General features: G+C 41.7%; 1 protein-coding gene across 2 annotated transcripts in view; it reads right to left on the bottom strand.

Annotated features, from left to right (window-relative positions):
- Positions 1 to 20,184, bottom strand: part of marchf1 (membrane-associated ring finger (C3HC4) 1) — a 398,492-nt gene extending 378,308 nt beyond the window's left edge. For both annotated transcript variants that reach the window (XM_052041674.1, XM_052041683.1), the window contains exon 1: positions 20,026 to 20,184. The gene's annotated coding sequence lies outside the window, so the exon portion shown is untranslated. The remainder of the gene's footprint in view (positions 1 to 20,025) is intronic.
- Positions 20,185 to 27,359: the final 7,175 nt, after the last annotated feature.

A 27,359-nucleotide genomic window follows, 5' to 3' on the forward strand; every position in this document is an offset into this window, starting at 1 on the left:
CACTATATTTACAGTTGAAACCTTTCATAACTTCCAAGATCTCCATGAGGTCATCCATCAACCTCCTCTAATCAAGAAAACAGAGACCTTGTTCATTACAAGATACGTTTACTTGTTTCACATACATTGATAATTTTTCATTGGAAGCTGAAATTTCATTCTTCACCTCTCATAATCTCTCTGTACACTCCCATGCCATGGTCTAGTCTGACACTAATGCACATAATAAATGCCTCTTCCTCATTTCTTCCATTTTTGTCCATATTCATCTGTGGTGCCTCATAAGGCATTTACCTTACAGAGGAGGAGGGAAAGAATGGGGCACCCATCACTAGATAACCACTTCATTGTTGTTTAATACAGGCAGCAATGTAACTTGGACACTTCCATCAACACACCAAAACATCCTAAAATACTTCCTCAGAAACATTCTGGTATCTCTGGTAGCAAATTATGGATATTCATGCTTAACAGCAGCTGTCAGGAGTTGCTGTCAATTTTACAGAGCACTAACAGCAAGTGCTTACATTTTCACCATCATTGCAACCAGAAATTATGGACTAAAAGGTTTGCTATATTTTTCCTAATTATTTCCCTTGGGTCATAGTTTTCATCCTCAAAATGTATCACCTAGGCAAACATTCAAATTAGAATTAACATTTGTGAAATTTAATTATAATTTTGAGCTAACAGGAACAGAGCATGACTCAAAAAGTGAAAAAGGCTGATGCACCTTCAGCAGGGTAGTAGTAATCCCACTGGTAGGCTACATAACCAATGGTTGTTGAATGTAGTTGAGGATTTAAATAATTGTCCTTTAGTCGAGATTTTTAATGGAACAGTTAATATATTTAACTTTCCTTGTAACCATCATCTGTGACACAAGGCATTAGAATGCCAAATCACCAGGCCACTCCTGTGTTGTGGCTCAACATGTGCAGATCCCAGTTTCCATGCTGCACCAATGTCATTACCCGAGCCAGAATGTGTGGAGTAAAAGATGGTGTGTTTGCATTATCACCGACTGCTCCACCACTGCCCAGTCAGACTGTAGTCCAGTAAACATCCAATAATCTGCGATCAATTGTTCACAAAATCGCCGACGGTTTGGCACTGAGCTCAATGGGCCCTGTTTCCCCACCTTCCCTTCAAAATGACCAAGCCCCATTTCCTCTGCTCCCTCGAATTCACTATAAAAATGTATTGTCCTAGTTTGTAACATCCAAATAAAAGTGAATTAAAAGTCTGTGGAGATATAAACAGAAGTAATTTCCAATAGTCCCAAAAATCTGCCAGTCCAGCAGCAAAGTCCTGAGGGCGCCTCATGATTGGAGCTTCAGTGTTCTTGGCCATCAAAGGGAAAGGCACAAAGTTAGGGATGTGTTGAGAGGAAGTAGAAGAAATAAGTACATGCTCACATGATCTGAAGGTTGTACATTGGACAGAGCATAGGATGGTGGTGTTGTGAGTGAAGGGAACAGATTCGAAGGATCTCGAAAGTAAAGGAGTCTGAACACAGTCTTAGAGTTAAATGATTTATTTACAAAGACAAACGCTGGGAAAAGGTAACAGGGGCGACACACACAACACACACACACCCGTGATAGCGAGCGTGGGAAAATCGTAACAAGGGTAAAATACACACATGCACACACACACAACTAACTGGGTACAAACAATCAAGGAAAAGCAATATACTACCCACCACCCCTTGACTCAGTGCAGGCACGGGTCTATGCTACCAGGGATACTAACTAATTTCTCTTAAACAGTGCACAGCTTACCAACAAGGCATCCCTCGGAGACAAAAAGAGAGAGAACAAGCACATGTGGCACTCTTTATAGTGCTGGAAGGCTGAGGGGTCCAGCCCAGGTAGTTCAAACAGGCCAATGGCCCGAGGCCAAGTACAAAGGTGCTTAAAGGGACCAATAGTCAGGTGTGAACTGATAGGTGGGGTGGAGCCAAACCTCGATTTCGACTAGGTAATAGGTAGTGCTGCCATCTGACCAGGTAGGGGCAGTGTTGTCACATGACAGCCACTACCCTCCACAATACAGGTGGGAAATGAGAAAGGAGGATTAGTTATGAGAATCAATTCATTCAGCCAGTCACCAGCCAGAGGCTTGGTAATAGTCATTCCTGTGGTTAGCTCTTGTTGCCGCTAGCCGTGCATCACTTGCACTTGGTCGCAGTACAAAAATGTTTTAAACATCAGCAGTGCAGTGATGCTGCAGGTAGCGCAGATGTCTAACAGCTCCAGTGACCGGAGTTCAATTCAGACCTTCAGTGTTTTCTGAATGGAGTGTGCACGTTCTCCCTGTGAGCTCATAGGTTTCCCCATAGGTTTTTGGGTTTCCAAAAATATGCAGGTTAGTAGGTTAGGCACAGTAGTGTAGCAGTTAGTGTAAAGCTATTACAGCGCCAGTGACCCAGGTTCAATTCCGGCTACTGTCTGTAAAGAGTTTATACGTTCTCCCCGTGTCTGCGTGGGTTTCCTCCGGGTGCTCCAGTTTCCTCCCACATTCCAAAGACGTACGGGTTAGGAAGTTGTGGGCATGCTATGTTGGTGCCGGAAGCGTGGCGACACTTGTGGGCTGCCCCCAGAACACTCTACACAAAAGGTGCATTTCACTGTGTGTTTTGCTGTACATGTGAATAATTAAGATATCTTAATTGGCCACCGTAAATGGCTGCTGGGAGAATTAGGGTGGGGGAGAGGTGGGGGGGGGACACATTAAATGGGCATTTGAGAGAGAAAATAGGTTACAGGGAAATAAGTGGGGGATATAGAAATGCTCTGTGGGTTGGCATAGACTTTATGGGCCAAATGGCTTCCTTCAATGTTGCATAGGATATGGAAAAAAAAACCTTCCCAGCAGTAGAGAGGAATGTGTGTTAATTAGTCTCAAGCAATCTGTTTGGGTGACATGGCTATCATGACTGAACAGTTGGCAGTGTGAGCAAGCTGTGAAATGTGAAGCTGACAGTAGTGAAAGGTGTTACAGCAAAGCACAGAACTGTCAAGTACAAGGAGACACAAGAGACAGCTGGAATCTGGAGCAAAAAGTAAAACTGCTGGAAGAAGTCAGCAGGTCAGGCAGCATCTGTGGAGACACAGGAATGGCCGACATTTCAGGTCGAGACCCTGCATCAGGACAGTGTAGAGGGGAGATAGCCAGTATAAAGCAGCAAGTGGGAGGGGTAAGGCAGGAGCTGGTAGGTGATGAGTGACAACTACCATTTCTTTGCCCACATTTCCAACTAGATCCTGCTGAATCCTTTGACAACCTTCCTCACAATGCAGAACTCTGCCAATTTTCATGTCAGGAAGGTAGAGACAGAGGCTGGGAGGTCTTAAATGAAGACAACAATGGAATCTGATAAATAAGGAGGTGATAACTGGAACTAGATAAGGAAGGAATGTTGGGCAGATAGAACCAGGTGGAGGAGGGGGAGAACCTGGGTCGATCAGAAGGAAAAACAGAGGAAGAAACACAGGAAAATTCAATGTTCCTACCATTGGGTTGTAGACTAACCATGCAGAATACGAGATGCTGTTCTTCTAGTTTGTGTTTGGCCTCACCCTGGCAGTGGAGAGGGTAGATCGGTCTGGGAATGGGAAGGAGAGCTGATACGGCATGCAACCAGGAGTTCAAGACTGTCACTGCGGACAAAGCACGATGCTCGGCAATTCATCACCTTCCAGCTATTGTCTCTACCTCCCTTCGTCTCCTCCCACCTGCCCATCATTCCCCCTCAGCTGGTTTCACCTTGCCAGCTCCCGCTTCACCCCTTCCCCTCACTTCTTTATGATGGCCATTCTCCCTCTACGGTCAGTCCTGACATAGGGTCACAACCCGAAACGGCAACCATCGCTCTGCCTCCACCGAATCTGCTTGACCCCCTGAGTTCGCTTATTTGTTAAGTACAGGTCCTGATTGATCGAAGCTGCTGATAGGGCTACAGTGGGAGTGACTGACAAAGACGCAGTGAATTGGGCAGTTCCTGAGGCATATGGTGCAGCTAGTGAAATGCAACATCTGAAGATGCATTGACTAATCTTCATCACTTGTGTGAAGTCACTGAACTTCTTGCAGCTTTGCATCCTGGCCCTTGTGGTTAGATTCCTGTTAACTGACTTCATGACTTTCCGGTCCTTCATGCTGCCCTCTGAGCATGTTTTTTGGAGGCATTTCTGACTTCCTACGGGGATACAAGACAGTTCTACATACCATTTTCTCTACCAAAGCCTCCAAGTTCAAGTTACACACACACACAATATAAATGCCAGGAAAATATGCTTTTTGCAGCAGCACAGTACATTAAAACACAAGTTAACATAACCTATACATAATTCACACGACAAAATAATTAGAATGACACTAGTGCAAGTTGAGAGAGCAAAAAAAAGTCCAAAGCAGTGTTAGGGTTTTTCCAAGTTGGTTCAAGAACCTGATGGCAGTGGGGAAGAAGCTGTTGTTGAACCTCGAGGTCTGAGTCTTCAGGCTCCTGTATCTCCTGCCCGATGGCAGTATCAAGAAGAGGGCATGGCCCAGATGGCAGGGGCCCCCCCAAATGATGGATGTTGCCTTTCTGAAACATCACCTCTTGTCGACGTCCCCGATGGTGGGGAGAGCTGTACCCACGATGGAACTTGCTGAAGCCACTATTCAGTATGCAGTCAGAAAACCTTGGAGCCCCCTCCCCATTCCTGTCTCATTCTTCACCATTTCCCAGGTCTGTCTCTCTTCCTCTACAATTGGTAGCACCTACTTCAGCCACATTGCACTTCAGATTTCAGTGCAGGACTGCAGCTTTAACAGATGCTGGCAGTTTATGATGAGGCCTGTTCGGGATTCAGGAGTTATGGAATTGTGCGAATATAGCAGATTCAAACGAGAACCAGTCTTCAGTTCTTGCTGTAAATTGCAAGCAGTAATCAGTTTGAAGTTGCGAGGTCAGCTTTGCAAACAAACAGCAGTGTCTACAGAGCACAGGCTGCTGGCCGCCCAAGAGATATGGTTTGCAAAGTGAAGCGACCAGGAGATGTTCATGTTGCATCAGCCAAGTGTAAAACAATGGGGTTTTATTAACTGGCCTACATCAAACCAGGCAACTATAGCCAAGTTATTTTGTACCACTGTGACCAAGTTCAAGGAAGCTTGTAGACCTGACTGATAGTCACCTAGCACATCAAACATCGTCACAGGCATATTTGATCGATCAATAGTTGGGATATTTGTGTACACAGAGAGTCAGCCCTCACAGCATTAACTTGGGGTGTCTGGGATCAGTCCCCAGAAGTTTGAGACCATCCGTGTGAATTACTTTGTCCCAGCAGAGGTGTCTGAACATTCAGAGGTGTCTCCCATTGTAGATATGCAACTCAGTGGAAGCATTGTCAGACTCAAAATATTGAAGCAAATGTCATTGTAACTATTGAAATTGTATTGAATCACCTGCTGTTACCTTTGATCTTAAGGGTATAAAAATGTGATGTACTTCAAGTTTGGGAGACTCTACCAAGAGGGCCTCCAGGAGAATTCCTGCTTGTCGTAATGGATAAAAACGTCAATATCACCAGCTTCAGTGTCTCTCCAGTGACTCAGATCACAGTCACAGCAGCAACTGTGAAGCATCCAGCCAATAAACAGGGCAGATTATCCTGGTTGGATGCAGAAACCATTGTAATGAGCAGACAGCACAAAACTCTTGGGCTTTTGTATCACAATCAGAGTTAAATGTGCATCACAGTCCTTGAGGGGAGAGTCAATTCAGCCCCTAATGTACATGGAAATTTGTATTGAAAATTTTGTGCATTATATATAAATCAAGGCACTGTTTACAGTGATTAAATAATTCAAATTCCAAGGGATTCCTGGAGTTTCAATGATTATACAGTCATATAAAGCAATCCTCAAATAAAGTTGCTTGTTCAAACAGAATCATGCTTCTGATGCACAAACATCATCTATTACAATTAGGGCCACTATTTTGCAATTAATACATTTATAGATTTTTGATAGTACTATTTTGGTGTCATATTCCACATTTCCACTGATTCTTCTGTGAGAGTACTTCATGTAGCATCTCCTCCCTTTACAGGCCTCGAGGAATCTGGGTGCCATTGAGCAAACCCAGAAGGGAAACAACTTGCACCACAGCCCCAACCAACACAAATCACTCAGCTGCTATGCAGCATGAACCTTGGGAGAAAGTGATAAAGGAGATTCAGAAGAATTGTTAACCAGCACCTGAAGAGGTAGCAGTGGGTGTGATGGATGAAGGAAGAAACTGAATGTTGAACAGTCCTGCGTGGGGATACAGACTTAATGAACTGTTTAAAACAGAGACCAATTCAACAACAGGAGAGCATTTGAGCCATCGTTTGCCTGCTCACCATGATAATTGGGACCTGCATAGTCCCATCTCCCACAAAACTAATTCCATGGACTAATGTTTTTTCTGGAATGCAGTCTGTCATTGAGTATTTGGCAACTCCAGCAGTAACTTCAGGACTGAGTCACAGTTGGAGAATCTCTCAAACTTTCACAGCATGTGCAGAGATTTTGGGGACCCAAACTTCAGAATTCAGCTTCCTTTGACAACAAATACATATAAACACGAGTGCTGGAATATAACAAATTATGTTCAGACAGACTGTGGGCACAGTAGGGTTGATGCCCCTTAGCAATGTAGAATAGGAAGAAGAGCTGATTGATTTTCATGTCAGTAGCATTTCTGTAGCCCTGCATTAACAGTAGATGCATCCATAAAAGGCTTATAAAAGACATTAATGGTCACCCTTTACCTGCCTATATGTGGCAGCATAGCAGAGTTTGCATCATAAAGGCTTTCAGACAAAATGCATTTTGGAGTGTGTAACAATAATTTAATTGCAACAGAAGTTTGAGAATCTGCAGATTGTCATGAGACAAAACAGCTTGCTTGTGTTGTGGTATTAACATTAATGCCTAAAATTTGGACCATTTGCATCTGATTTTTATGCATGAATCAGGCATGGAAAGCAAAAGTTTTCTCCTTTGAATTGTTGGCACTCAATTCCAGTGGAAGTCCTACCCTAGGGAATCTGGGCCAGACACTTCTGGGCAGGATTCACCTTAATGCAGATTTCATTTGCCTACTGTATATTCTACATAGGATGATTATGTCAATGTGTGCCACTTGTTTAATTATTTAATGACAGAATTTGGAGCAAGTGTCAAACTCTGACCTTCACAGCTTGCTCACAATAAAAGGAATACGTGAAGCTTAAAGTAGTGAATGATATGCGATTTAAAGTGCCCGTCTCCCTTTCCTGGAATTTTGCTTCAATAGGGGTAAGATGGTGAAGGTTAAGCTTACTTTACCTCCAATGAAATCTAATGGATACACATTAGGGTGATGACCACTCTTCCGTGATTATCTTACTCAAGGTCAAGTGCACTGAACTCCTCTGTAGCTGTGTCAATTTTGTTTTCTATTGAAAGCTAAAAGAACAACATCTTTTAAATGGTCATTCTTACTGTATGTATTAAATAAATTGTGCTGTATTAGTCAGAGATACAGCATGAAAAAAGGCCCTTCGGCCCACCAAATCCATCATGAATCCCTTTTTACACTGATCCTGTTCTAACCCATTTTATTTTCCCTCATATTCCCATCAAGTCTCCCTCAAAATTCTACCACTCATCTACACACTAGGGACAATTTGCAACTAACATACAACCAGCTCATCTTTGGGATGTGGGAGAAAACCGGAACATTGGGGTATTTTGTGCAGTTCTGGTCACCACGCTGTAGGAAGGATGTGATTGCGCTGGAGAGAGTGCAGAGGAGATTCACCAGGATGTTGCCTGGATTGAAGGTCTTTGGTTATGGGGAGAGACTGGATAGGCCGAGCTTGTTTTCCCTGGAGTGAAGAAGGCAAGGGGATGACCTGACAGAAGTATATAAAGATGAGAGGCATAAATAGGGTAGATAATATTTTACCCATGGTGGAAGTATCAAAAACAAGAGGGTATAGTTTTAAGGTGAGAAATAAGAGACTTAAGAGGATCATTGGAGTGAGTTTTTTTTTACAAAAACCGGATGGTTGATATCTGGAAAGTGCTGCCAGAGGAGAATTAGACACAATTACTACATTGAGGTGTTCAGACAGACACTGAAAGAGGCAAGCCCAAGAATGATACAGTCCTAATACAGACAAATGAGATTAGTGTAGACAGGCAAAAAAGGTCAGCGTGGCTGTGGTGGACCAAAGGTGCCCATTTCTGTGATGCACAATGCTACGACTATGAGGAAACTCATGCAGTCACAGAAAGAATGTGCAAACTCCACATAGACAGGACTTGAAGTCAGGATTGCAACATCCATGACTATGTTGTTTGTTTTTCTAAATTATCAAATGGCAAACAAGTCTTCAGCAATCTTAGCTAGTACAAACTAAGTTTAACATTTGTTATTTTTCAACTTTTGAACTGATAGGAGATTTAGGAATCATTGAGGGTGTGCCATTGCTACTGCAAGCAAGGTAATTTCAGAGTACTGAGGTGAGCCAGATAGCTTAGCAAAGAGTGAAAGGCAGCGTTTTCAAGTTATATTGGAAGCCATCTGCTGATTGGAAGCTCTTTAACCTGCTTCCATCATTCTTTTTGCTATTTACTCTCTCCTGCTCTCCACTCTAACCCAGACTTTTTCTCTGCATCTCAGAACTAGTTTTACCTCTCACTTTTCCCAATTCTGATGGAAGATCATCAACTTGAAATGTTAATTGTTTCTCTCTCCACTGACATTGCCTTCCTTACCTGCTGGATCAGTGCATTACCCTAACACTATGTTTCTTGGTCATGAATATAAACCTCTAGATTGCTAGACCAGTAACGTAACTACCACATTCTTTGGTGCAAGTCAGGGCTGTGGATAACTCCGCAACATGGTGCATTTCCTTCTTTGGGTGAATAATCAGAAATGAAAATACTGTTCATTTCTTTTCCATTCACACCCCATGGAGGCTGAAACAAGTTGATGATCATCCCATCTTTTGCTTTATTTCAGATTTCCAACAACTGCAGTATTTTACTTTTGGACATTTGATCATGAAAACTGCAGCTAAACTACTGACATTAGGTAATAGTGTTGGAAAAACCTGAATTGGTAGTGAGTTTATTCTCTACTCCCAAGTTTCTTGCATACAAGTTCCCCCAAAGGCTCAGCAGCATCACACTGCTGTGGTACTGAACTACAGAATTGCAGCGCTGCAGGTACAACTGCTACCTCAGAGCTCCAGTGACCTGGGTCCGATCCTGACTTCAGTGTTGTCTGTGTGGAGGTTGCATGTTCTCCTGTGACAGTGAGTTTTCTGCAGGCGATCCAGTTTCCTCCCACATCCCGAAGACATATTGGTTGACGGGTTAATTAGATACTGTACATTTCCTCGTGTAGATGGGTGATAGGAGAATCTAGGAGGAGTTAGTAGGCATGAGAGAGAGAATAGGTTGCAAAGAATTAAGTGGGTGAATGGGATTGCCCTGTGAGCCAGCATATACCTGATGGGCTGAATGGCATCCTTCCCTTTCGGAAGAAACCATAAATAGGAGTTCAAATCCTATTAAAGCAGATGGGAGATTTAAATTCAGTTAGTTAAATAAAATCTGCCACCACTAACGCCAGCTCTAGCAACGTATTCTAAACAGAGCTCCAACAATAGGGCTCAGGAGGAGGCAGAATGGGTAGGTAATAAGATCACTTTGGCCATATTGGCTTTTTGACAAGGCTTTGAAGTTAGTCGCACTGCCATACCCTTTCCCCATGGCTTTGCAACTACCTACCTCCTAACTTCTAATAGGGAGTTATCTATTAGAAGATTATCATTCAAATCACCTTTCATTAGACTTTGAGGCGATGCATTCCAGAACATGACTACATGCTGTGAGGAAACAGGAGCTGAAAATTGTATTGCATGAGCAAATACAGCATTAGAATGGTTCCCATGCCAGGAACCTGTGCCAATTCTACAGCATAGTAATTTTCCTAGCAAAAAAATCCATGGAGAATTGTATGCAAGCGGCTTGATTCCTGGAGCTTTGGCACAGGAACTAACCATAATTTCAAGAGTTGTTGAAAATACAAACTTAAAAAGTGCAATCTCCCACACTGGGGGGAGCTCTGAAAGTGACAGTGGACATTTTCCCATGCAGTTCACCTCAACAGAAGCCTGATGTCCCACACACCAGGTTCAAAAACAGCCACTTCCCTTCAACCATTCGGTTCTTGAACCAACCTATACAACCCTAATCACTACCTCAGTATAGCAACACTATGACCACTTTGCACCACAATGGACATTTTTTTATTTTAATTGTGTTCTTTCTTGTAAAAATGTATAATTTAGGTTTTTCTTGTGAATACTGCTTATCTGATGCTATGTGCCTGTGATGCTGCTGCAAGTAAGTTTTTCATTACAATTGTGCATATGTGTACTTGTGCATATGACAATAAACTGGACTTTAACTTTGAACTGGGATAGAAATTTTCAAGATTGGAACAGGCCTCCCCTTCCTCCCTGCAAAGCAGCCCTCTCTCTCATTGTGGTGGCAGAGGTGGAATCATGGGAGTATTTACAAGAACCTCCCATCATCACCACCCACCAAAGAAAGATACCAGGCCTTCCACTAACCATGGAGACATACTCAACTGGTGAGAATTCCATGGCTGGCCTTAGTGGCAGGTTCTCCAACACATGCTCAGATAATGTCAGACCATCCTATGTACACTCAAGTATGTCTTCAACATGCCACTAAGGCCCACTTTTCTGGTGGTGGCCTACGCATATTCTTCACATGTTTGTGTACCAATCTCATAGCAACGGCAGCAAAGATGCATTAACCACCAATTGATGATGCCGTTTAATGACTGGAGGTCTCCAAGTGTCAGTGTGTCATGCACACAGAAGCCCAGAATGGATTTTCACATCTGTGTTCAAAGTAGTCCCCAAAGCACTTTGTGATCAATTTTCCAATCAAATCATACACCATATGAAAAACAAGAGCTACCTGAATTTCTAGGCCCACATTTTTTTTTAAATTAAATTTTATTTACAGCATGGTAACAGGCCCTTCCGGCCCAATGAGTCCACTCCACCCATTTTAAACCCAAATTAACCTACCCGTACATCTTTGCAATGTGGGAGGAAACCGGAGCACCTGGAGGAAACCCACACAGACACGGGAGAATGTACAAGCTCCTTACAGACAGCGACGAGAATCGAACCCCGATCGCTGGCGCTGTAATAGCGTCGCGCTAACCGCTACGCTACCATGCCGCCCCCATGTTCATTCATATCTAGTAATTTGGTCAATTTCCTTATATCTGTGTCTCCTTCCATTTGCAACACATTGCTTTTGTTTAAAAACAAAAGGAGTCATGTGCAGTAGAACCTAAAATATTGGCATCTTCTATAGATTTCTTTGGTAATAATTACTACTTCTATCTGGGGAAAATTGAAAAGCTCAACCCATTTCAAAATTACATTTGGATCGATTTACTTTGCTTCAGAGTCATTTAGCTCTCATTGTTAGCTCTTCCGACTGCCCTTTTTGATTTGTGGCTCTTTGAACTTCAGGACTGCACTTTCCATTTCTGCTTGCACTTGGCAGATGGGTGCACGTTCCACCTCTTTGGTTCTGATTTATGAACAAAATATTTGAACCAATCATGCGTGAATGTGACACACAGAAATTTGTAATGAATCTGATCTGTGGCAATGCTGAGAGTAACTTGAAGGACACATGGTTTTGATATTATTCAGTGTGTCAGAGGTTTTACAACAAAGGAGAGGTATCAACCAAGTTTGTTGCAGAAAATGGTATAAAATGCAACCACACACAGGAAGCTCACATTCTCACGCCTAGGCAAGGTTTCTAGTATATTGCGGATGATCACTGCACATCCTGCTGCATCCGAGTGGAATTCTGTTTAAATCCATCCCTTTATAGTCAGCATCTCTGGTTGTTCCATTAAAATTTCAAGATATTGTTCTCAAGTTTTGCTTAGCCACTTTGAAACCTTCCAGATTTAACCTTGAGCACAACAACTTCAGGCTGCATTCAGTCTTTCCACTTAAGTCTCCTTTAGACCCAAGTTTAGTTTCTTCATTTGTCATGGTTTTCTGTCTTGCACCATCATTCCATTTGTAATTAATATCCAGAAATTCAATGACATGACCATGTCCTTCTCAGCTCTATGCAGATTAAATAATTTTTTTTCTTCCCCAAGTGAAGAACAACAATTTCTGGGCTACTTTATTTCACTCAGAAATGTGACCAGGAACAGATTTTCCATGTCAAATAGGGAATGTTTTTTGTCCCCCAGCCAAAGCTCCTTTCCATGCATTACAGGGGATCTTGGACCATGTTGTCCTGGGGATGCTCATTGCAAGGCACTCCTGGAACAACATGGTCTTATAAACACAATGCAGGGTCAGGACACCTGCCCACATGCTTGGTCCTTCCTCCAATACCCATCCCCACACTGCAAGAGCCCTTCTCCCCACAACAAAAGGACCACCCCACCTACATGCACCCACTGTCCCAAGCATCTTCTGCTAGGATGATTATATGAATAAGCTGTAGAGGCCCTCTGGCCAATAGGGTGAGACCTGGGTTAACCCATCAGATATATTGCCTTTTTTCCTATCCATTCCTCCCCCCACCTTCTCTGCAACTTAAAATACCACTCTCCCTTTCCCACCTCTGACCAAGGAGCTACAATGTGAAACATTAACTGTTGCTCTTTACACAGATACAGCTTGACCTGCTGAAGGCTTCCAACATTTTCCATTTTATAAAAGGGATAGAACGGAGCTAGCCCACTCGCACTCGGTTTCTAGTCAGCCACAAGATCTGATCACGCCTGATTCATTCATCTGTTAGAAGTACACCCAAGTTGGCATGAGTGGCCACTGCATCATGCAGAACAAGAATATTCAGTATTAGGATGCATTCATTTAATCCCAATCCAAGTGGTAAAACAGAGCAGGTAAAATGGCATTGTTGAGTCCCTGGCTGACCACTTCAGCATCACCAAAAAGTAATTTTCCCTTTGTTAATTAACTCTCTTTACAAGGGAACATATATTAACACTGAAGATGGGATTTTCCTTTTGGGGGTCCAGGACTGGGGCAGACCCAGGTGACAAGGACCAGAGAAGGAAACTTGTCAAGGGCTCTGCACCATCCCATCCAATATAATGCCTATGTTTGGGTTACTATGGCTTCTGCTCGCCTAGGTCCCTGTGCAAATCGTTTCAGCTGGGAATCAAAACACATCCTACCAAATCTACCCTCTTCAACAGACCCCTTGAACCTGTGGAGTCAAGGATCTTCAGTAGTGTGATATGCAGTGAACGATGAGGTTTCCTTGCATTGCATCAACCTCTTCCTCATTTCAAATGTCTATATTTTAATAATATCATAATATTTCTGTTTACCTGTCACATTTTGGCAAGGACAGAAATGTGCGCTGCAACTGCATCACACGTTGAAGAGGTCACATCTGACAGGCTGGACAAAAATAAAGCAAAATCCCACAGGGTCTAAGTGAAGGTGACAAATTGGATCCAAAGTTGGCTCTGTCGCCAAGAAACCAAAGGGTAACGATTGAAGGAGTTTTTGGTGACAGGAAGGTTGTTCCAAGTGTGGAGCCATATGTTCAGTACTTATTCTCTTGTTTTTCCACAGTATAGATTAAAGATTTAGACTTGGGGCATCAAAAAAAGGTATGCTGATGATACAGAAAAAATGGTCAGTGTGGTTAACCAGCAAAGAGGAAAGCTTCAGATGGTAGGAAGGATATAGGTAGTCTGATCATTTGGACAGAAAGGTGACAAATTGAATTGAATCCAGAGAAGTGTGAGGTAATGCATTTAGGGAGTTGGATCAAGTGCAATAAATAGTACTTGAAGAGCTGTAACCTGCAGGGATATGGATCATACGTGGAAGGTGTAATTAGGCTTGGAAACTCTTTTCAACTAGTATAGTCACAATGGGCTGAATGGCCTCTATATTAATATTGTGGAGTTGTTGATGAGTCAGCTCAATGTAAAACCTGCTCTTCTTGGTTTCACAGAGACAACTTTCAAAAAAGTTACATTTTTATGACCATTTATTGAGCTGGAAATGCTGGATGTTTTTAGATGAATTGCTGGTTAGACCTCCAAGATATAATGAAAATAGCCAGATCTTGTGCCACACATTGCCATCTATTTCTTCTCTAATTTGACAGTTCTTCAACCAACATCACTCCCACAATTTGTACATGGATACTCCAATTTTAGGCAAGTGCACATTTTTCGTCAAAAACTCATTTGCACACAGTACACTAGAACACTTTTGTGAAGATGGGAGCCAGGAGACAGCAATTCAGATTTCCCCTCTCCACCATGTAGTTTACATACAAATAAAAAATGTGTAATTTTTTAGCACCTTGTTACTATGAGGAATGAAGAGCAATGAACTGTTCCGAGGTGCACTCCGAGTTTAACTGCACCAGTCTGTTCAGTAGCTGTGGAATCATTTTTCCCTGGACATTTTAGCAATCATTACTTTGTCACAGTTAGCATGATAATCTAACTAAACACAGCTACACAATTACACGGTTAAATTGATGCAAGAAACAAGATATGCACAATGTACAGAAAGATGTTGCAAGCCAAGAGATAGAACAAATTTCACAGCTATGAATGGTTCACATTGACTACAAAGGCTATACTGATATAGGAAACAGAGCAATCAACTCATCTGCTCAAGATACAAACTGAAAATTACCTTGCAAGTAACTAGTTGATTAAGGGAATAGGTTTAGATCCAGGTTTGAGTGTGCTTAGTTGGCCAAACTGAATTCCAAACTAGATTGGCCTCAAAGCTGATTCACACAAGCTTACAATACACACATTTGCACTTTAGATAATGAATCACCCCAAAAATCAGGGAATACTACGGAGATAGTTAATCATCAATGGACTTACAGGCTGAAGTGGTTGTCCAATACTAGAGATAATATATTCACATAAATAGTTATCAAGTAAAACGTCTGTGGATGGGAGATCATTTTAAACTGTTGGTATTTATCATTTGTAACCACAAAGTCACCATTATTCAATTAACTGGTCCCAAAGGCTGGAAATATTTAGTGGTGAGGGATTGGAGAGAGGAAGTGGGAGTTGATTATTGCCCTTCAAGCATTAAATAGCAAATTATTTATTATAATCATTAATTGCAGACTATTAACAGCCAACAATGACAAATGTGTTCCTGTGATGGCCAAATCAAGTGTCTGGGTCGGGTTTTCATTTTGAGCAATTGCTGATTCCATTTCAAATTATACCAAACATTAAAAATGTTTGCCCTCCTCCCCAAATTTCCCACAAACTTATTTGCATATCACCGAATACAAAATCTGATTGTGAAACCATTGAGAGGTTTGACTAAAAGAGCTGAAAATAGGGACATCAGAATAAAATTATCATGTTTAAAATCACCATATTAATCTAACCACCAAGAAAAGCTATTTTAAATTACTGAAACTGATTTTAAAAAGACAAGAAAATCTAATTATACTTAATTACTTTAGTCCAATGTTTAATGAATTAAAAGGGACAACAACAAAAAAAAAAATCACATTTAATGGACATGTTTTTTAAAAAAATCTTTTGTTAATGTCCCAAAGGAATGAGTTAAATTTTTCAAGCCTCTTGGGGAGGCAAGTTAGTATTAACTCTAAAGGTGAGGCCAGTTTTGTGAGCAGGAGCTACTTCTGTAATAATGCCTTCACAGCTAGCTCAAAATTAAAAATATAGAAACTTGAAGGATAGCAAATGCAAATCATACTTAATATTCTGCAGGATTTTTTTTTGGATCTAAGAAAAAAAAACAGTATAATTGAACCAAAACTCAGGGCAAATATCTCAAATGCACAACAGAAAAAGTGATGCATGTCTTTTTTTAGTATAGCTATTGTCAGATTTAGTTGAAGTGACTGGAATTCTCCATTGGGAGGCAACTCCTCCATGGTGAAGGTTCTCCGACACATGCAGTAACCCATCATTCTCCCTTATTTGACTCAATGTTCACCAAAGGAATCATAGATTCTCTGGGTAATTGTTGTTCAGCATTTTACAAGGCCTACAAAAGAAATTTCAGGCCAACTCACTCAGCCTTCCAATCCCATAGGACATGAGTATAGACCCCTACTTTTAGAGCTGGTTAAAGCAGGAGGAGTGAGAAGTTGTAGACTTTAAATAAGGCCTTAAGCAGTACAATGAAAGACCTTGGGAAAAGGCTTAGGAAGCTATTGAACATGAAGACAATAATCCAGGCTGCGCTGCTTTGTAACAGCTCTGCATATGGCAAGTGTCAAGCAGGTTCCCAAGCAAGAGACGTCAAGTCTCAGTTGTGTGTCCATAATACTGCCTATCTTCACATGAGAAGGCAGTAAAAGATGTAACTGCACAGGTTTAAAAAATTTAGGGAAGTGACAGTGGAGACATTATTGCCTAAATGTAAACAACATGTCAGGATAAAGGAAAAGTTTAAGCAGGCTAATTTTAAAATGAAAATAAATCAAGTCCAAAGCAATTATAGATAAATTAACTTTATGTTTTTGGTAGAATGATGCAATCCTTACTCAAATCTGTAACAGAAATATCACCAAGAAATAAATGATAAAACAAACAGTTGGCATAGATTTCAAAATGGGAAGGTCAACGTAATTGAATTCTTTGAAGTAGTAAAAGATGTAACTGAAAGGTCAGACAAAAATAATAAAGGAGGCAAAACAAGTTTTGATTTTCAAAGAGCTTTTGATAAGGGTATTATGGGACCAGGAACAGAGTGGACAGGAATCAGACTGGAAAAAAAGAGCCAGGGTTAAAAGGTGGGATGCATTCAGACTCCGGAATTTAGAGTCAGCAAGTTCAAATACAACTTCAAAATTTGTGGACAACAACAAATTTGGTGTTCTATTTATTACAGAGGGGAACTGTAACAAAAAACAGAAGATGTTATTAAACCTGAAGAATGGACATTTGATCAAAGAGCTTAAAATAGATAAGAATAAGGCAGCATATTTAGGAAGGAGGAATAAGACCACATATTCTTTAGAAAATAAGAATAAAAATGGAGTACAAGAACTGAGGGGCTCCAGATAGTTAAACCACATTTACAGTGAAAAATTCTTGTCTCCATATTTTTAAAATACTGCAGTGGCCCTGACAAGGTGAAAACTAAAAAACAGAAATTTAAAAAAAAACTGCAGATGCAGGAAAACTGAAACAAAAGCAGAAAGTGCAAGAAAAACTCAGCAGATCAGGCAGCATCCATGGAAAGAGAATCAGAGTTAACATTTCAGGTTGAAGACCTTTGCCAGAGCGGCTCTTTGACCTCAAATATTAACTCTGTTTTTGTAAGGGGTACTGCAAAATTTCATAAATATACCAGCAAATTAACACGACTAGTTGTATGCACAGTGTCAGCACGTTATTAACAACAGATGAAAAATACTAAGCCAGGTGATATTTTAAATGCTGATGTCAGAAGAACACTGTACAAAAATAATTAAATGCAGAATTCAAAAAAGTTATCAGCAGCAAATGCCTATTATTAAGAAATCAATTCCTAGTACTAACTTTGCACACTGATCCATGATTAGTACAATGCTTGTAGCCTTCAACATCAAACAGGGAAGCCCTTCCAGTAGCATAAAAGGATAGAAACATTGTGAAAAATTTGTTGCAGTCATTTTGAAGGGTTGATATGACCTAGCAATTACATTTTGTAAATTTACAGATTGTGATGTGTCAAATGACTTTCTGAAGTGCACATAGCAGTCAATTGTTGTTCCTAGTACAACCAGAATTGTGCTGAGATCTGAAATAGGTTTTGAGGATTGCAGTTCCAATCACATACCATCAATATTCTGCATGAGCCATTGTTTTTTCATATTGGTTCATGGAATCCTAAATAGAATTTCGATTGTACAGTTGTAGCTTAAACACACATTATACAGCTGATGCTCATGGCTCCACCTGGTGGGAAGAGATTGGTACCAGGCTGAAAATAGTGGTATGTTACTTCCAAGCCCTGCTCCTGGAAGGCTGCACCATTCTTATTGGAGCCTCCATTCACTTAGTTTATACCATATCTGTTTCTTCAGGTGGAACCTCCTCCTATTCTGCTAAATAAGGTTCTAAGGCACATAAGGTACTTTGACATGGTATCACTGGAAGTGAGCATGTGCCAAGCTCTGCTCATTAGCACCAGGCACTGAGTAAGCCAACCTGTTATCCTTAGATAGATTGTTGCTGGCTGATTCAAAATAAAAGGGAATCAAATGTGACAGCTCCCTGGTGCCTATTCTGATCTACCCCGCCTGAGTTTCTCATTTAACTTACCATGACCCTGAAGGTGCAATTCCATTTTCTGAGTTACAGTGCCATGAAGAAGATCATTGAAATGTCTCTCACCCTCCTTGTCCCAGTCAATAGGCTACCAGTGATGCCTGGTCCAATTCCTTTAACCAAAAAAGGCCCAGCAGTCAAAATGACTCAGGTCCCAATGCAAAGACATATTCAGCATGAAGTCCCCATGCTCCCTAATGAAATTCTGTTTAAAGTGACTGATTATATTTTATGGCTTAAACAAAATAATAATTTATTTCTACAATGCTGATCTATTGAAACTGTGGTAGAGAACAATGAAAGGCCACAAAGACCATAACAATGTTAGGTTGCCTACTACAAAACTTGTTCTGTAACTGCAGTCCTGCACCACTCTTTGTAAGATTATCCCACATTGCTGCACAAGATCTTGGAGGTAAATGCAAGGCAAGCCATTATTCCTTCAATACTTCATTGTGATTAAAGCTCGTAATTTTCATCTCAGTTTTATTACTTATTGTATAAAGTAATTAACATTTCAAACAAGGCACAAATGTATAATCAATCTTTTTAGACAAGTCTTAAGGACAACTGAATTACATATCCAATATACAGCAGTGGTTAACAAGTTCCACTCTTAACAGGTCAGCTCCTGAACATGCCTCCACTTTCGAAAAAGGTTACCTAACCTAGTCCTGGAGGAACAAACCATCTGCAAGACTGACCCAGTGTACAGGGAGGAGGGGTGCTGCTACAAACAGTACTTATAACACAGATCTAAAAAAAACACCAAGGATCACCTCGAAGAAGCAAATTACTTTCTGGATACCTAGAGCCCTACAAATTATCAGGAACGTATCAATTGCAGAACAGCTTTAAGAAGTCTTACAGATTTCAAGTCATTAAGTACATCATTAGCTCCTTAACGAGCAGAGTTATTGTAAACACAACTTGATTGGCTATTCAGTAAAACATTTAATATCAGTATATTCAAACTCTCAAGTCCATAAGATTAAAATATTGCATTGAATCATGTAAATTATAACAGTGAATCCATATTTAAGATGCTTGCTGTGAAATTAATCATATAATCTCAAAATGAAATCATAAATTGCATGCATTATACTCTCAAATCCACTTCTGAAAAAAAACTGTTATCAAGGCAATAATTGTGTCCAAGACGCTGAAAGTAATTACCAACCCTCCCTGCAACCCACCACTCCACACGCACACATCAGCAAACAGATTAATCAAAAGCAACCACTCCCTATAGAAATCTCGGTAGAAAATCGAGGTCATATCAGCCTTCTAACCACATTTCTTTGGTGCCCGCGAATATTATATTTCTGAGCATGGTTTTCTGTACCATTTTAAAAGATTATAGAAATGGAAATCCTAAACCTATGTATGCACCCATTTTAGAATAGATCGGGGATCAATCATTTGGCTTCGGAGGAAAAAAAAGCTGTAGTATTCTGTTGCAACAAAAAAAAAGCAAACAATATCTTCAGCATAAAGTCCCAAACAGCGTGAAAAAAAAACATTTATAACTTCACGTGTGGAAAAGTGTATCGTGGCTGACAGTTACTTACCCAGCACTAAAGTGCTATTGACGCATTTCTGTTGTATTACGTTTGAAAGTCCTGGTTCTCCGCATACTTGGGATTTGCTTGAAAAAAATCTGCTGAGCGTCTTCAAGTAAGCAACAGCTAGCTGAGCCTGATAACTGTAAAATGATGCATCACCTAACAGTCCAGCACACGTTCTCCAGATCCTACATTTATGCTCCTGTCATATGATGTAACTGAGTGTTTTTTTCTGCTATGCTCAGAGACAGAATTAATCAATGGCAGAGAAAATGATAGACAGAAGGGAGCTGTGATCCTCCAGGTAAATAAAACATAAATCAAAGGTAAATATTTGATGGTAATTTCTATCCTACTGCCCTTGAAATGTGGTCAATAGGACTGAACAAAGCTCAGATAGGAATATTCACATTAACTATTGTAAATTACTCTGATTCTAAATTAAATGAAGCAAGTCTGTTCCGGTTGAAGGAAGCTGTAGGTGAAGCATGGAAAATTGTGTGTTAAACCATGCTGTCACCACTTATACCTAGCCTTCAAGAAAACTCAATATATTGTCACTGAGCTGGTTACAATGCCAGAAAATTTAAGAAGACAAAATTTGAACACTCCTAAGGGAAAGACTACAGAATTTGTGATTTGTTCAAAGTATTCCACAGCTTTCTTTACTGAATAAAGTGAATATTAAGATTGATTCCATAGAACTTCATCGTCGTTGAATAATGCAACAGAGAAGGTCACTGTTCAGCCCAATATGATTATTCTGGTTGTGTGGTAGAATTACCCAGTTATTCCCACTCTCGATACCCTATTATTTCACATCTGCATCCAAATTTTTTTTGAAAGATATTATTGAATCTACTTCAACTGCCCCTGCATTTCAAATCATAACAAATCATTTTATAAACAAAAAGGTCCCCGCATTATATTTGGTTGTTTTGGCAATTATCTCTAGTTATTGAAAATTCTGCCAATGGAAACAATTTTGTTTTGTTTCACTCTGTCAAAACTAATCATGATTTTGACTATCTCTATCAAGTCTCTGTTTGAAAGAGTACAATTCCAGATCCTGCAATCTCTTCAGACAAATAAAGTCCTCATTTTGAGTACCATACTTATCAATCTTTTCTGCATCCTCTCCAAGACATTCACCCTGATATGTTGGGGGTGGGGGGGGGGACACAATTTGAACAATACCTCAATGTTTTACAGGGTTTTAGCATAACTTCTTGTTCTGTACTCTTCTGTTAATAAAGGTAAGGATTCATTGTGCTTTTGGATCAGCTTTCTTAACGTCCCTCTTTTCCTCCACCCCCATTCAATTTGTACTATTTAGTCTGTTCCAGCTCTCCCCATTCTTCTAGAATACACTACTTCATTCATTTTTCTCTGTTAAATATTATCTGCCATGTCTTCCTTCTTCCTGAACTATGGCTTCTCCGCACCATGGTTGACACAGCTCTTGACTGTATCTCATTTATTTCCCGCACCTCTGCTCTCACCCCTTCTCCTCCTGGAGATAGCAAGAACAGAGGTTCCCTGGTCCTCACTTTCCACCCCACCAGCCGCCACCTTTAACTGATCGTCCTTGGCAATTTCACCAGACACATGTTCCCCTCCCTTCCCCTTTCAGCATTCCAAAGGGACTTGACATTTTACAACTCCTCAGTCTGCCTCTATCCCCACCTCCCACTCCCCATCATGCAGCCCTTTCTCATGCAACCACAGGAGGTGCAACACCTGTCCTTTGACCTCCTTCCTTGTCACCATCCAGGGACCCAAACCATTCTTTTAAGTGAAGCAGCAATTCAATTGCACTTCTTCCAATTCTGTGGCCAAATTCTGCTCTAACTCGGTCTACAAGTTTGCAGATGATACCACTGTAGTGGGCCATATCTCAAATTATGATGAGTCGGAGTACAGGAAGAAGATAGAGAGCTTAGTGACATGGTGTCATGACAACAACCTTTCCCTCAATGTCAGCAAAACAAAAGAGCTGGTCACTGATTTCAGCAAGCAGGGTGGTGCACATGCACCTGTCTACAACAATGATGCTGAGGTCAAGAGGGTTGAGACCTTCAAGTTCCAAGGAGTGAACATCACCAATAGCCTGTCTTGGTCCAACAACATAGACGTCACGGCCAAGAAAGCTCACCAGTGCCTCTACTTCCTCAGGAGGCTAAAGAAATTTGGCATGTCCCCTTTGACACTCACCAATTTTTATCAATGCACCATAGAAAGCATCCTATCTGGATGCATCACGGCTTGGTATGGCAACTGCTCTGCTCAGGACCACAAGAAACTGCAGAGAGTTGTGGACACAGCCCAGCACATCACAGAAACCAGCCTCCCTTCTATGGACTCTGTCTATACCTCTCGCTGCCTTGGTGAAACAGCCAGCATAATCAAAGACCCCACCCACCCAGGTCATTCTCTCTTCTCTCCTCTCCCATCAGGCAGAAGATACAGGAACCTGAGGGCCATACAATCAGGCTCAAGGACCGCTTCTATACCACTGTGATAAAACTATTGAATGATTCCCTTATACGGTGAGATGGACTCTTGACCTCCCAATCTACCGTGTTTGACCTTGCACTTTTTTGTCTATCTGCAATGCACTTCCCTGTAGCTGTGACACTTTATTCTGTATTCTGTTATTGTTTTTACCCTGTACTACCTCAATGCACTGTGTAAAGAATTGATCTGTATGAACAGTATGCAAAACTGGTTTTTCACTGTACCTGGGTACACGGAACAATAATAAACCAATACCAATACTGCATGTGGTGTTCACTCCTATGCTGGAGAGACCAAAAGCAGATTGAATGGCTGCCATGAAGCTTCCAATTCCCTATCATTTCAATTCCCCCATCTCACTTCCACTCTGACCTCTCTGCCTGTGGCCTCTTGCCCTGTTCCACTGTAGCCTAATGTAAACCTGAGGACATTGCAGCCTTCCAGATTCAATGAATTCAATGATTTTAGTTACTTTCTCTGTTTGTATCAAAACCGGCCAGTCCTGTTGCAGGTTATCCATCTTTAATACTAATTCTGTCTCTCTCTCTCCACTGACACTACCTGGACATTTCCTACAGCTTCAAAACCTGCAATTCACATTTACGCATCTCTTTGTTTCTTTGCTCTCTTTAACTTTCCTCATTAACCTATCAACTAGATGGCTTAATCAACAGCTCATCACCATGGCAACTCTGCCCTCACCCTATCAGAGATATCCCCATTGCCCAATCCATCCCTTCCCCACCCTGTTTGCAATTTAAGACTAACTTGTTTTATCTCCTTCCCAGTTCTGTTTCTCTTTCCACAGATGCTGCCTGATCTCCTGAGTACTTCCAGCATTTTCTGTTTTTATTTCAGGTTTCCAGCATCTGCAGTTTTTTTTTACTTTCATCGACTCGGAAACTGTGCAGGCCCAGAGCTAGGTATGCCTGGCTGGAGGTGTGATGAGGGGTATCAAGCTGGAGTGATGCCACAGGAATGTGCACCAATGGCAGAAGGTGTACCAGAACCTTACTAGTATATGGGCAGTATATACGGTATACCGTATAGTACATACGGTAGATGGGCAGGCACGTAGTGTAGCGGTTATCGTAATGCTTTACAGCGCCAGTGACCCGGGTTCAAATCCAGCCACTGTCTGTAAGGAGTTTGTACGTTCTCCCTGTGTCTGCGTGGGTTTCCTCCGGGTGCTCCGGTTTCCTCCCACATTCCAAAGACGTGTAGGTTAGGAAGTTGCGGGCATGCTATGTTGGTGCCAGAAGCGTGGCGACACTTGCGGGCTGGCCCCAGAACACTAGGCAAAAAGGTGTATTTCACTGTGCGTTTTGATGTACATGTGACTAATAAAGATATCTTATATCTTATTTTATATGTGGGTTGTACAGTATCTCTCATCACTGCTTGATTGCATATATAGCCTTACGCTCCAACATACTGGACGTTCAGCCGGAAACATGCATTCATTTTCAAATCAGTGGAGGCTAACATGTAATGCATGCATTTTATTGAGCAGGCTCTTTGTCTTAAATGAGCTAAAGGTGGAACAATCTCACTTAGCAGAAAGGTAGTCTGTGATGGAAAGTTCTTTGAAGATATTTGGTCATTGGTTTTTCTGTAAAAGTGTCTTTTAAACCATTGGGTTGTGGTTTGTTAGAACACTGCCTAAAAGGAAGTTGGTGACATTGGTCTCTACCAGTTTAAAATGTTCCTGTATCACCAGTCGAGAGGCCATAAACACAAGGTATCTGATCTGCAGCTGGGAGGTTGGAAGTGAGTAAATATCACTGCTGCTGACCATCATCAAGGCTGATTAGACTCCATTTATTCATATTTGTGGAATTATTCAATGATAAATAAATCAACTGCTGAAAAGAAATCTCTGAATTAAAATTGTGCTTGGCACTCTCAACAAAAGCCATGTTGTGCATTCCAGCCATGTTGTTGGTTTTGTTCTTATCATTGCAGGGTTACCACTGAGTGTGCACGTTGCACCACTCCAGAAACCTGGTGAGGAGGTGAAGGAGGATTAGTCTGGTACTGGAGGAAGAAGAGGAGAGTGCATCACTGCAACCATTCTTGCAAGGCACCAGCTCAGACACTAGCATAGCAAGGATAAACCATAGATTTGAAGGGAGCACTGCACATGGTAGGGCATTTGACATTTTTGGACTGCGGTCAGGCAGGAGATGACATCTAAAGTGTTGGGTGGAAAGAGGAGGAGCCCACACATTGTTGGTGTCGCAGAGGGATCAAATGAGGACCCTGAGAGGGAAGCATTCAGTTGACGACCTAGTGGGAAAGCACAGTGAAATGCTTGGGGCAGTGGCTGGCCTGTCAGACTGATTGGGCAAGAAGACAAGTAGCACAGAGCAGTCTATGTTCAACATCTTGTATGCAGCCAGGGGAACATCATTTCTACAATGGAAGGGAATCTGCATTTCTCTCACCAGCAAGTCTCCCGACGATGGAATGGCTGATCGAGCAGGTCTTTACTTCCATGGAGGCACAGACCTAATCCGTCAGAACTCTGCTAATGATGAGCCAGCAGTATGCCCATCTCCAATGTGAGCAGGTTACTGTTCTTCAATGGACCACCCAACAGCCTTATGGGAGCAGACACCAGTTTTTGAGGAAGCATTTTGCTGGCTTTGACATGGGTCTGGAAACTATGGACAATCTGGGCTACAGAAATGCAGCAGTTGTCTGTCCAGGCTCAAGAGCATCCCAGTGGCCCTGTCAAAATTGAAAGTCCTGTCCTCTTTCAGGATGCCAGGGTTTCTCCTCCAACCACTGGCTCTCAGTGATGCCCTCACCAGTATCCCACGTTGGGTGTCTTGCAATTGAGACCCAGCCCATCCAGGACAGGGGCTTGCTGAGGGCGTTCACCACAGATATCTGCTTCACCCAGCCTGGAAGGTGTCCAGCTGTCCACCGGAGTAACACCATGATGTTACGCCAGGACTATTAATCTATCTGAAAAACCTGCAGATTAACAGAGTCATGAGTGGTGATTAAATAGATAATTAATTGTGCATTCAATTTCATTTCAAGTAAATTTTGATTCTTCTTTGACTTTATTGAAAGGTCTTAGGTTCTTTGCTTTGATCTTAACCTAATAATGTATAAAATCAGAGCATAGCAGACCACTGTGTGGATTTGCTACAGGGAGAGGGACTAATGCCTTGTGATGTATGGACATGCTAATCTACAACAGAAGGTTAATTTGTCACAACATGGGGAGAGATGACAAATCATAGAAGCACAGGTGCTAAATAATTGGCAAACACCTCCCTAGAAACAGCCATCTGTTCCCCCGACAGCTGCTGAGAAGTCCACTGAAGCATCATGGTGTTCCTGCAGATCAGCAGCCTGCTTATGTTGGAAACCAGTTTACTGCTGGCTCATCGTTAGACTCGGACTGTGCCTCTATGGAAGCAGAAACCTGCCCCGGCACCTGCTGTGTCTCCGGAACACTGGCTGCAGCTGACACAGAAGTGAGATCACTTCCAGTGTGGATCACCTTCCTAACACAAGGCTGGAGCAGAAGTCTAGTATCGGGGCTTACAGTCTCAAGTGAGTCCAAAGAGAGAAAAAAACCCTGTTGCAGGAGTTTGACCCGAAACGTCAACGATTCCTTTCCTCCCACAAGTGCTGCTCAACCCACTTGAGTTCCTCCAGCAGATTGTTTGTAGCTCCAGATTCCAGCATCTGTCATTTCCCGTGTCTCCTTAACGATTGTACTCTGGGTCGTGTCAGCACAGTGACTGCTGTTGTAAGAATGCCTTCTTCTCTAGCATTGTGTTAGACTGCAGAAGTTTACCCTTGTTCGTTATAAGCATATTTTACACACAGAACTGCATAATCTTAGCAACTCCCTCCAATAGTGGCAGAACCTGCGAGCAGTGCTGGTCTCTCATACTTGGAAGCAGTATAGACATTTATGCGTCGTTACTATCAGGGCTGGAGCTCCCCATTATGTTCACAGGTGAGCGACTCTAAGCCATGTTTACATTATCCCATAAGCAGGATCTTCTGCAATTGTAAGGAGAAGGTCGTGGACATGAAGCCAGCATTTTCAATGGTCCAAGAGACACCAGTGTGTTTGCACTTCCAGGGGCTATACTATCTTTATTGCCTTCTCCTTAGATAAAGATCATGCATTCCAATGCCATGCTTACATTGCAGGCACGGTAGTGTAGCGGTCAGTGTAATGCTTTACAGTGCCAGCGACCCGGGTTCAATTCCGGCCACTGTCTATAAGGAGTTTGAACATTCTCCCTGTGTCTGTGTGGGTTTCCTCCGGGTGCTCCGGTTTCCTCCCATGTTCTAAAGACATACGGGTTAGGAAGTTGTGGGCATGCTATGTTGGCGCCGGAAGCGTGGCAACACTTGCGGGCTGTCCTCAGAACACTCTACACAAAAGATGCATTTCACTGTATGTTTTGATGTACAGTACATATGACTAACAAAGATATCTTATCTTATCTTATCTTACAATGGTGTACTCACTGAAATTTCTTCTACCTTGGAGTGCCAAGCCCCTTTCCACTTTCCCTAAGAGCACAACTACGTGTGTGGCTATTAGGTGCAAACTTTCTATTGTAAGCTAATGAATGAAGGTTAATACTGTATAGCCTCACCTCTCAGATAAATTAGTCTCTACCTTAAATGATCTCATGCAGTCAATGAGGTGGTGGCTGCACCCAATTAAGCAAATAGCATTTGCCCATTATTCCTCAACATGGCATTAAATCCAGATAAGAAATAGAAGTGCATTGCATCATGTCTCATCATTACAGACAAAGGATCTATTAAGTTAGTTG

This window comes from Pristis pectinata, chromosome 2 (genome assembly GCF_009764475.1).
Source record: "Pristis pectinata isolate sPriPec2 chromosome 2, sPriPec2.1.pri, whole genome shotgun sequence".
NCBI classification, from domain to species: Eukaryota; Metazoa; Chordata; class Chondrichthyes; order Rhinopristiformes; family Pristidae; genus Pristis; species Pristis pectinata.